Source organism: Gossypium raimondii, unplaced genomic scaffold, assembly GCF_025698545.1.
Source record: "Gossypium raimondii isolate GPD5lz unplaced genomic scaffold, ASM2569854v1 Contig00114, whole genome shotgun sequence".
In the NCBI taxonomy this organism is placed as follows: domain Eukaryota; kingdom Viridiplantae; phylum Streptophyta; class Magnoliopsida; order Malvales; family Malvaceae; genus Gossypium; species Gossypium raimondii.
The window spans coordinates 1-9,443 of NW_026291273.1; the positions used below are offsets into that span (position 1 = coordinate 1).

The 9,443-nt window shown below is 41.1% G+C and overlaps 6 pseudogenes; all 6 read left to right on the forward strand.

The window, feature by feature from the left end:
• Positions 1–546: 546 nt before the first annotated feature.
• On the forward strand, positions 547–664 carry LOC128036947 (5S ribosomal RNA; annotated as a pseudogene).
• Positions 665–1,985: 1,321 nt separating this feature from the next.
• LOC128036949 (5S ribosomal RNA) lies at positions 1,986–2,098 on the forward strand (annotated as a pseudogene).
• Positions 2,099–2,854: 756 nt separating this feature from the next.
• Positions 2,855–2,967, forward strand: LOC128036946 (5S ribosomal RNA; annotated as a pseudogene).
• A 2,812-nt stretch (positions 2,968–5,779) lies between these two features.
• Positions 5,780–5,897, forward strand: LOC128036945 (5S ribosomal RNA; annotated as a pseudogene).
• A 466-nt stretch (positions 5,898–6,363) lies between these two features.
• On the forward strand, positions 6,364–6,480 carry LOC128036950 (5S ribosomal RNA; annotated as a pseudogene).
• A 1,945-nt stretch (positions 6,481–8,425) lies between these two features.
• On the forward strand, positions 8,426–8,539 carry LOC128036948 (5S ribosomal RNA; annotated as a pseudogene).
• Positions 8,540–9,443: the final 904 nt, after the last annotated feature.

Here is a 9,443-nt window from a genome sequence, read left to right on the forward strand (position 1 = left end):
CCGAACTCCATGATTAAGCGTGCTTGGCGGAAGTAGTACTAGGTTGGGTGACCTCTTGGAAGTCCTCGTGTTGCACCTCCCATTTTATTTCATATAATATTTTTTAGTTGCATTTTTCTCGTGGTGTAACTCAATGCGTTATTTGCGTTTTGTGAAATAAACAATTTGAAAGCGATATTTGGTCAATTTGCATTTAAATTAGGCGCATAGCTGCCGATAAGGGTCGCCTTTATATGAATGGATTAACGCGAAGTTGGCGTCTGCGATCATACGAGCACTAATGCCTTGGATGGCATCGAACTCCATGATTAAGCGTCTTAGGCGATAGTAATCTTGGGATGAGTGACCTCACAGGAAGTCCTCGGTTGCACCCTCCATTTTATTTCATATAATTTTTAGTTGCATTTTCTCGGCGTGGTGTAACTCAATCGTTATTTGCGTTTTGTGAAATAAACAATTTGAAGCGATATTTGGTGAATTTGCTTTTTAAATTTGGCGCAAGCTGCGATAAAGGCGACCTTTATATGATTAGGTGCGAAGTTGGCCAGGTGCGATCATACCGGCACTAATACGCAGGATCCCCATCGAACTCCATGATTAAGCGTGCTTGGCGAGAGTAGTACTAGGTTGGGTGACCTCTGAGGAAGTCCTCGTGTTGCACCCTCCATTTTATTTCATATAATATTTTTTTAGTTGCATTTTCTCGGCGTGGTGTAACTCAATCGTTATTTTGCGTTTTGTGAAATAAACAATTTGAAGCGATATTTGGTCGAATTTGCATTTAAATTCGACGTATGCTACTGCGATAAGGCTGACCTTTATATGAATGGATTGGGCAAGAGTTGGTGGGTGCGATCATACCAACACTAATGCAGGATCGTCGAACTCCATGATTAAGCGTGCTTGGCGAGAGTAGTACTAGGATGGGTGACCTCGCAGGGAATCTCGTGTTGCACCTCCATTTTATTTCATATAATTTTTTAGTTGCATTTTCTCGGCGTGGTGTAACTTGCAATGGGTATTTGTGTTTTGTGAAATAAACAATTTGAAAGCGATATTTGGTCAATTGCATTTAAATTGGCGCCAGCTACGATAAGGCGACCTTTATATGAATAGATTGCTTGCGAGAGTTGGCGAGTGCGATCATACGGCACTAATGCCAGGGATCCCAGAACTCATGATTAAGCGTGCTTGGCGAGAGTAGTACTAGGATGGGTGACCTCACAGGAAATCTCGTGTTGCACCTCCCATTTATTTCATAAAATTTTGGTGTAACTTCGTTCGTTATTTGTGTTTTGTGAAATAAACAATTTGAAGCGATATTTGGTCAATTGCATTTAAATTAGGCATAACAGCGATAAAAGCGACCTTTATATGAATAGATTGCGCAAAGAGTTGGCGGAGTGCGATCATACGACACTAATGCGGATCCCATCGAACTCATGATCAAAAGCGTGCTTGGCGAGTAGTACTAGGTTGGGTGACCTCGCAGGAAGTCTACGTGTTGCACCCTCCATTTTATTTCATATAATGTTTTTTAGTTGCATTTTCTCGGCGTGGTGTAACTCATTCGTTATTTCGCGTTTTGTGAAATAAACAATTTCAAGCGATATTTGGTCCAATTTGCATTTAAATTCGCCTATGCGACGATAAGGGCATCCTTTATATGAATAGATTATGAAGTTGGCGGGTAGCGATCATACCGGCACTAATGCTGCGGATCCCATGAGAACTCCGCGATTAGCGTGCTTGGCGTGCGTAGTACTAGGATGGGTGACCTCTGGGAAGTCTCGTGTTGCACCCTCCATTTTATTTCATAAATTTTTTTTAGTTGCATTTTTCTCGGTGATGGTGCAACTCGATTCGTTATTTGCGTTTTGTGAAATAAACAATTTGAAGCGATATTTGGTCGAATTTGCATTTAAATTCGGCGCAAGCTGCGATAAAGGCGACCTTTATATGAATAGATTAACATGAGAGTTGGACGGTGCGATCATACAGCACTAATGCCGGATCCCATCAGAACTCATGATTAAGCGTGCTTGGCGAGAGTAGTACTAGGTTGGGTGACCTCTTGGAAGTCCTCGTGTTGCACCCTCCCATTTTATTTCATATAATATTTTTTAGTTGCATTTTCTCGGCGTGGTGTAACTCAATCGTTATTTGCGTTTTATGAAATAAACAATTTGAAGCGATATTTAGTCGAATTTGCATTTAAATTCGGCGCAAGCTGCGATAAAGATGACCTTTATATGAATGGATTCTTGAGTTGGCGAGTGCGATCATACCAGCTAATAATGCCGGATCGCTGATCGAACTCATGATTAAGCGTGCTTGGCGATAGTAATCTTGGGATGGGTGACCTCGCAGGAAGTCCTCGGTTGCACCTCCATTTTTTCATATAATTTTTTAGTTGCATTTTCTCGGCGTGGTGTAACTCAATACGTTATTTGCGTTTTGTGAAATAACCAATTTGAAGCGATATTTGGTCGAATTTGCTTTTAAACTTGAAGTTGACCTTGATAAAGGCGACCTTTATATGAATAGATTAGCATGAAGTTGTGAGTGCGATCATACCGGCACTAATGCGGATCCCATCGAACTCATGATTAAAGCGTGCTTGGCGAGAGTAGTACTAGGTTAGGTGACCTCACAGGAAGTCGTGTTGCACCCTCCATTTTATTTCATATAATATTTTTTAGTTGCATTTTTCTCGGCGTGGTGTAACTCAATCGTTATTTGCGTTTTGTGAAATAAACAATTTGAAACGATATTTGGTCGAATTTGCATTTAAATTCGGTTGCAAGCTGCGATAAGGTCGACCTTTATATGAATGGATTGGGCGAGAGTTGGCGGGTGCGATCATACCGTTATAATGCCGGATCCGTCGAACTCCATGATTAAGCGTGCTTGGCGAGAGTAGTACTAGGATGGGTGACCTCATGGGAAGTCCTCGTGTTGCACCCTCATTTTATTTCATATAATTTTTTAGATTGCATTTTCTCGGCGTGGTGGGGCTCAATGTTATTTGTGTTTTGTGAAATAAACAATTTGAAGCGATATTTGGTGGAATTTGCATTTAAATTTGGCCTTAGCAGCTGCGATAAAGGCGACCTTTATATGAATAGATTGCTGCCAGAGTTGGCGGGTGCGATCATACCGGCACTAATGCCGGATCCCATCGAACTTCAGTTAAAGCGTGCTTGGGTGAGAAGTAGTACTAGGATGGGTGACCTCTGAGGAAGTCTCGTGTTGCACCTCCCATTTTATTTCATAAAATTTTGGTTGTAACTTCATTCGTTATTTGTGTTTTGTGAAATAAACAATTTGAAAGCGATATTTGAGTCAATTTGCATTTAAATTAGGTATGGCAGCGATGAAGCGACCTTTATATGAATAGATTGCAAGAGTTGGCGGGTGCGATCATACCGGCACTAATGCGGATCCCATCGAACTCCAGCGGTTAAGCGTGCTTGGCGAGAAGTAGTACTAGGTTGGTGACCTCACAGGAAGTCCTGTGTTGCACCTCCCATTTTATTTCATATAATGTTTTTTAGTTGCATTTTCTCGGCGTGGTGTAACTTTAACGTTATTTGCGTTTTGTGAAATAAACAATTTGAAAGCGATATTTGGTCGAATTTGCATTTAAATTCGACATAGCAGCGATAAGGCGACCTTATATGAATAGATTACCCATAAGGGAGTTGGCCAGGTGCGATCATACCACCACTAATGCTGCCGGATCCCCATCGAACTCATGATCAGCGTGCTTGGGCGAAGAGTAGTACTAGGATGGGTGACCTCACAGGAAGTCCTCTGTTGCACCCTCCATTTATTTCATATAATGTTTTTTTAGTTGCATTTTCTCGACGTGGTGTAACTCATTCGTTATTTGCGTTTTGTGAAATAAACAATTTGAAGCGATATTTGAGTGAATTTGCATTTAAATTGGCCATGCTGCGATAAGGGCGACCTTTATATGAATAGATTAACGCATGAAGTTGTGGTGCGATCATGCGAACACTAATGCCGGATCATCCGAACTCCATGATTAAAGCGTGCTTGGCGTGATAGTACTAGGATGGGTGACCTCGGGAAGTCCTCGGTGTTGCCCTCCCATTTTATTTCATAAAATATTTTTTAGTTGCATTTTCTCGGCGTGGTGTAACTCATTCGTTATTTGCGTTTTGTGAAATAAACAATTTGAAGCGATATTTGGTCGAATTTGCATTTAAATTCGGTAATAGCTAACGATAAGGAATCGACCTTTATATGAATAGATTGCGCTTGAGAGTTGGCGAGTGCGATCATACGGCACTAATGCCGGATCGCATCGAACTCATGATTAAGCGTGCTTGGGCGATAGTAGTACTAGGTTGAGTGACCTCATGGGAAGTCCTCGTGTTGCACCCCTCATTTTATTTCATATAATATTTTTTTAGTTGCATTTTCTCGGCGTGGTGTAACTCAATACGTTATTTGCGTTTTGTGAAATAAACAATTTGAAAGCGATATTTGGTCGAATTTGCTTTTTAAATTTGTAGCAAGCTAGCGATAAGGGTCGTACTATTATATGAATGGATGCGCATGAGTTGGCGGGTGCGATCATACCGACACTAATGCCGGATCCCATCGAACTCACATGATTAAGCGTGCTTGGCGATAGTAATACTTGGTTGGGTGACCTCTGAGGAAGTCCTCGTGTTGCACCTCCCATTTTATTTCATATAATATTTTTTAGTTGCATTTTCTCGGCGTTGGTGTAACTCAATCGTTATTTGCGTTTTGTGAAATAAACAATTTGAAGCGATATTTGGTCGAATTTGCTTTTAAATTTGGCGCCCAAGCTGCGATAAAGGGCGACCTTTATATGATTAGATTGCGCAAGAGTTGGCGGGTTTGATCATACCGGCACTAATGCGGATCCGTCATGAACTCTCATGATTAAGCGTGCTTGGCGAGTAGTACTAGGTTGGGTGACCTCATGCAGGAAGTCCTCGTGTTGCACCCCTCATTTTATTTCATATATTTTTTTAGTTGCATTTTCTCGGCATTGGTGTAACTCAATGCGTTATTTGCGTTTTGTGAAATAAACAATTTGAAGCGATATTTGAGTCAATTTGCATTTAAATTCGGTATAGCTACGATAAGGTTAAACCTTTATATGAATGGATTGCTTGAGAGTTGGCCAGATGCGATCATACCAGCACTAATGCCGGATCCCATCGAACTCCATGATTAAGCGTGCTTGAGCGATAGTAATCTTGGGATGAGTGACCTCTGCAGGAAGTCCTCGGTTGCACCCCTCATTTTTTCATATAATTTTTTTAGTTGCATTTTCTCGGCGTGGTGTAACTCAATTCGTTATTTGCGTTTTGTGAAATAAACAATTTGAAGCGATATTTGGTGAATTTGCTTTTAAATTTGAGGCGCAGCTGCGATAAAGGCGACCTTTATATGAATAGATTGCGTGAGAGTTGGCCAGTGCGATCATACCGGCACTAATGCCGGATCCCATCGAACTCATGACTAAAGCGTGCTTGGCGAGAGTAGTACTAGGATGGGTGACCTCTGGGAGGAAGTCCTCGTGTTGCCCCTCCATTTTATTTCATATAATGTTTTTTTAGTTGCATTTTCTCGGCGTGGTGTAACTCATTCGTTATTTTCGTTGTGTTAAATAAATAATTTGAAGCGATATTTGCTCGAATTTGCATTTAAATTCGGCGCCAACTTCTAATAAAGGCGCACTTTATATGAATAGATTGTGCAAGAGTTGGCCGGGTGCGATCATACGGCACTAATGCTGCGGATCCCATCGAAGAACTCCATGATTAAGCGTGCTTGGCGAGAGTAGTACTAGGATGGGTGACCTCTGGGAAGATCTCGTGTTGCACCCTCCATTTTATTTCATATAATTTTTTAGTTGCATTTTCGGCGTGGTGTAACTCAATCGTTATTTGCGTTTTGTGAAATAAACAATTTGAAGCGATATTTGGTCGAATTTGCATTTAAATTCGGCATAGCTGCGATAAAGGCGACCTTATATGAATAGATTAGCAAGAAGTTGGCGAGTGCGATCATACCCAGCACTAATGCACCGGATCCCATCGAACTCCATGATTAAGCGTGCTTGGCGATAGTAATCTTGGGATGAGTGACCTCAGGGAAGTCCTCGTGTTGCACCTCCATTTTATTTCATATAATGTTTTTTAGTTGCATTTTCTCGGCGTGGTGTAACTCAATCGTTATTTGCGTTTTGTGAAATAAACAATTTGAAACGATATTTGGTCGAATTTGCTTTTTAAATTTGGCGCAAGCTGCGATAAGAGAGACCTTTATATGATTAGATTGCGCAGAGTTGGCGAGTGCGATCATACCGGCACTAATGCTGCGGATCCCATCGAACTCCATGATTAAAGCGTGCTTGGCGAGAGTAGTACTAGGTTGGGTGACCTCGCAGGAAGTCTCGTGTTGCACCCTCCCATTTATTTCATATAATATTTTTTTAGTTGCATTTTCTCGGCGTGGTGTAACTCAATACGTTATTTGCGTTTTTGTGAAATAAACAATTTGAAAGCGATATTTGGTCAATTTGCATTTAAATTGGCCTTGCTACTGATAAGGGCATCCTTTATATGAATGGATTAACTGCAAGAGTTGGCCAGTGCGATCATACCGGCACTAATGCCGGATCGCATGAACTCATGATTAAGCGTGCTTGGGCGACGAGTAATCTTTGGGATGAGTGACCTCACAGGAAGTCCTCGTGTTGCACCCTCCATTTTATTTCATAAAATTTTTTAGTTGCATTTTCTCGGCGTGGTGTAACTCAATACGTTATTTGCGTTTTGTGAAATAAACAATTTGAAGCGATATTTGGTGAATTTGCTTTTAAATTTGGCGCAAGCTGCGATAAAGGCGACCTTTATATGAATAGATGCGCAAGAGTTGGCAGTGCGATCATACCGACTAATACTGCCGGATCCCATCGAACTCGTAGCTAAGGGTGCTTGGCGAGTAGTACTAGGATGGGTGACCTCTGAGGAAATCCCGTGTTGCACCCTCCCATTTTATTTCATATAATGTTTTTTAGTTGCATTTTCTCGGCCATTGGTGTAACTCATTCGTTATTTTAGTTGTGTTAAATAAATAATTTGAAGCGATATTTGCTCAATTTGCATTTTAAATTGGCGCAAGCTACGATAATAAATGACCTTTATATGAATAGATGTGCAAGAGTTGGTGGATGCGATCATACCGACACTAATGCCGGATCCCCATCGAACTTCTGCAGATTAAGCGTGCTTGGGCGAAGTAGTACTAGGATGGGTGACCTCTGCAGGAAGTCCTCGTGTTGCACCTCCATTTTATTTCATATAATTTTTTTAGTTGCATTTTCGGCGTGGTGTAACTCAATCGTTATTTGTGTTTTGTGAAATAAACAATTTGAAGCGATATTTGGTCAATTTGCATTTTAAATTGACAAGAATTGACGATAAAGGCGACCTTTATATGAATAGATTGCTTGAAGAGTTGGCCAGTGCGATCATACCGGCACTAATGCCGGATATCCATCGAACTTCATGACTAAGCGTGCTTGGCGAGTAGTACTAGGTTGGGTGACCTCGCAGGAAGTCTCGTGTTGCACCTCCCATTTTATTTCATATAATGTTTTTTAGTTGCATTTTCTCGGCGTGGTGTATACATCAATACGTTATTTGCGTTTTGTGAAATAAACAATTTGAAAGCGATATTTGGTGAATTTGCATTTAAATTGGCGCAATTGCGATGAGAAGGTGACCTTTATATGAATAGATTGCGCGGGAGTTGGCCAGGTGCGATCATACCAACACTAATGCCGGATCCCATCCGAACTCCACGCGATTAAGCGTGCTTGGCGATAGTATACTAGGATGGGTGACCTCTGAGAATCTCGTGTTGCACCCTCATTTATTTCATATAATGTTTTTTTAGTTGCATTTTCTCGGCGTGGTGTAACTCATTCGTTATTTGCGTTTTGTGAAATAAACAATTTGAAGCGATATTTGGTTGAATTTATATTTAAATTGAGGGCGCAACTGACGATAAAGGGCATCCTTTATATGAATAGATTGCTTGTGAGAGTTGGCGGGCGCGATCATACCGACACTAATGCCGGATCCATCCGAACTCATGTGAAAGCGTGCTTGGGCGGCTGATAGTACTAGGATGGGTGACCTCACAGGAGAATCCTCGTGTTGCACCCCTCCATTTTATTTCATAAATTTTTTTTAGTTGCATTTTCTCGGCGTGGTGTAACTCATTCGTTATTGCGTTTTGTGAAATAAACAATTTGAAGCGATATTTGATTCAATTTGCATTTTAAATTGAGCGCCAAGCTACGATAAAGGGGCCTTTATATGAATAGATTAGCACCAGAGTTGACGAGTGCGATCATACCGGCACTAATGCGGATCCCATCAGAACTCCATGATTAAGCGTGCTTGGGCGAGTAGTACTAGGTTGGGTGACCTCGCAGGAAGTCCTCGTGTTACCCCTCATTTTATTTCATATAATATTTTTTAGTTGCATTTTCTCGGCGTGGTGTTACTCGATTGTTATTTGCGTTTTGTGAAATAAACAATTTGAAGCGATATTTGGTGAATTTGCATTTAAATTCGTACGCCAAGCTGCGATAGAGGCTGACCTTTATATGAATAGATTGCGTAGGGAGTTGGCGAGTGCGATCATACAGCCACTAATACGCCGGATCATCGAACTCATGATTAAGCGTGCTTGGGCGAGAGTAGTACTAGGATGGGTGACCTCACGGGAAGTCCTCGCCATTCTTATTTTTACCTCCATTTTATTTCATAAAATTTTGGTGTAACTCATTCGTTATTTGTGTTTTGTGAAATAAACAATTTGAAGCGATATTTGGTCAATTTGCATTTAAATTCGGTTGCAGCAACGCGATAAGGGACCTTTATATGAATAGATTAGCTTGAAGTTGGCGGAGGTGCGATCATACCGACACTAATGCCGGATACCATGGAACTCATGATTAAAAGCGTGCCAAGTGAGAAATAGTACTAGGTTGGGTGACCTCGCAGGAATCTCCTCGTGTTGCGCCCTCCATTTTATTTCATATAATATTTTTTAGTTGCATTTTCGGCGTGGTGTAACTTTCAATCGTTATTGCGTTTTGTGAAATAAACAATTTGAAAGCGATATTTAGTCAATTTGCATTTTAAATTCGGTACATAATTCGATAAGGTCAGCCTTTATATGAATGGATTACGCGAGAGTTGGCGGATGCGATACCGACCAGCTAATACCCATAGGATCGCATCGAACTCATGATTAAGCGTGCTTAGGCGATAGTAATCTTGGGATGAGTGACCTCACAGGAAGTCCTCGGTTGCACCCTCCCATTTTTTCATATAATTTTTTAGTTGCATTTT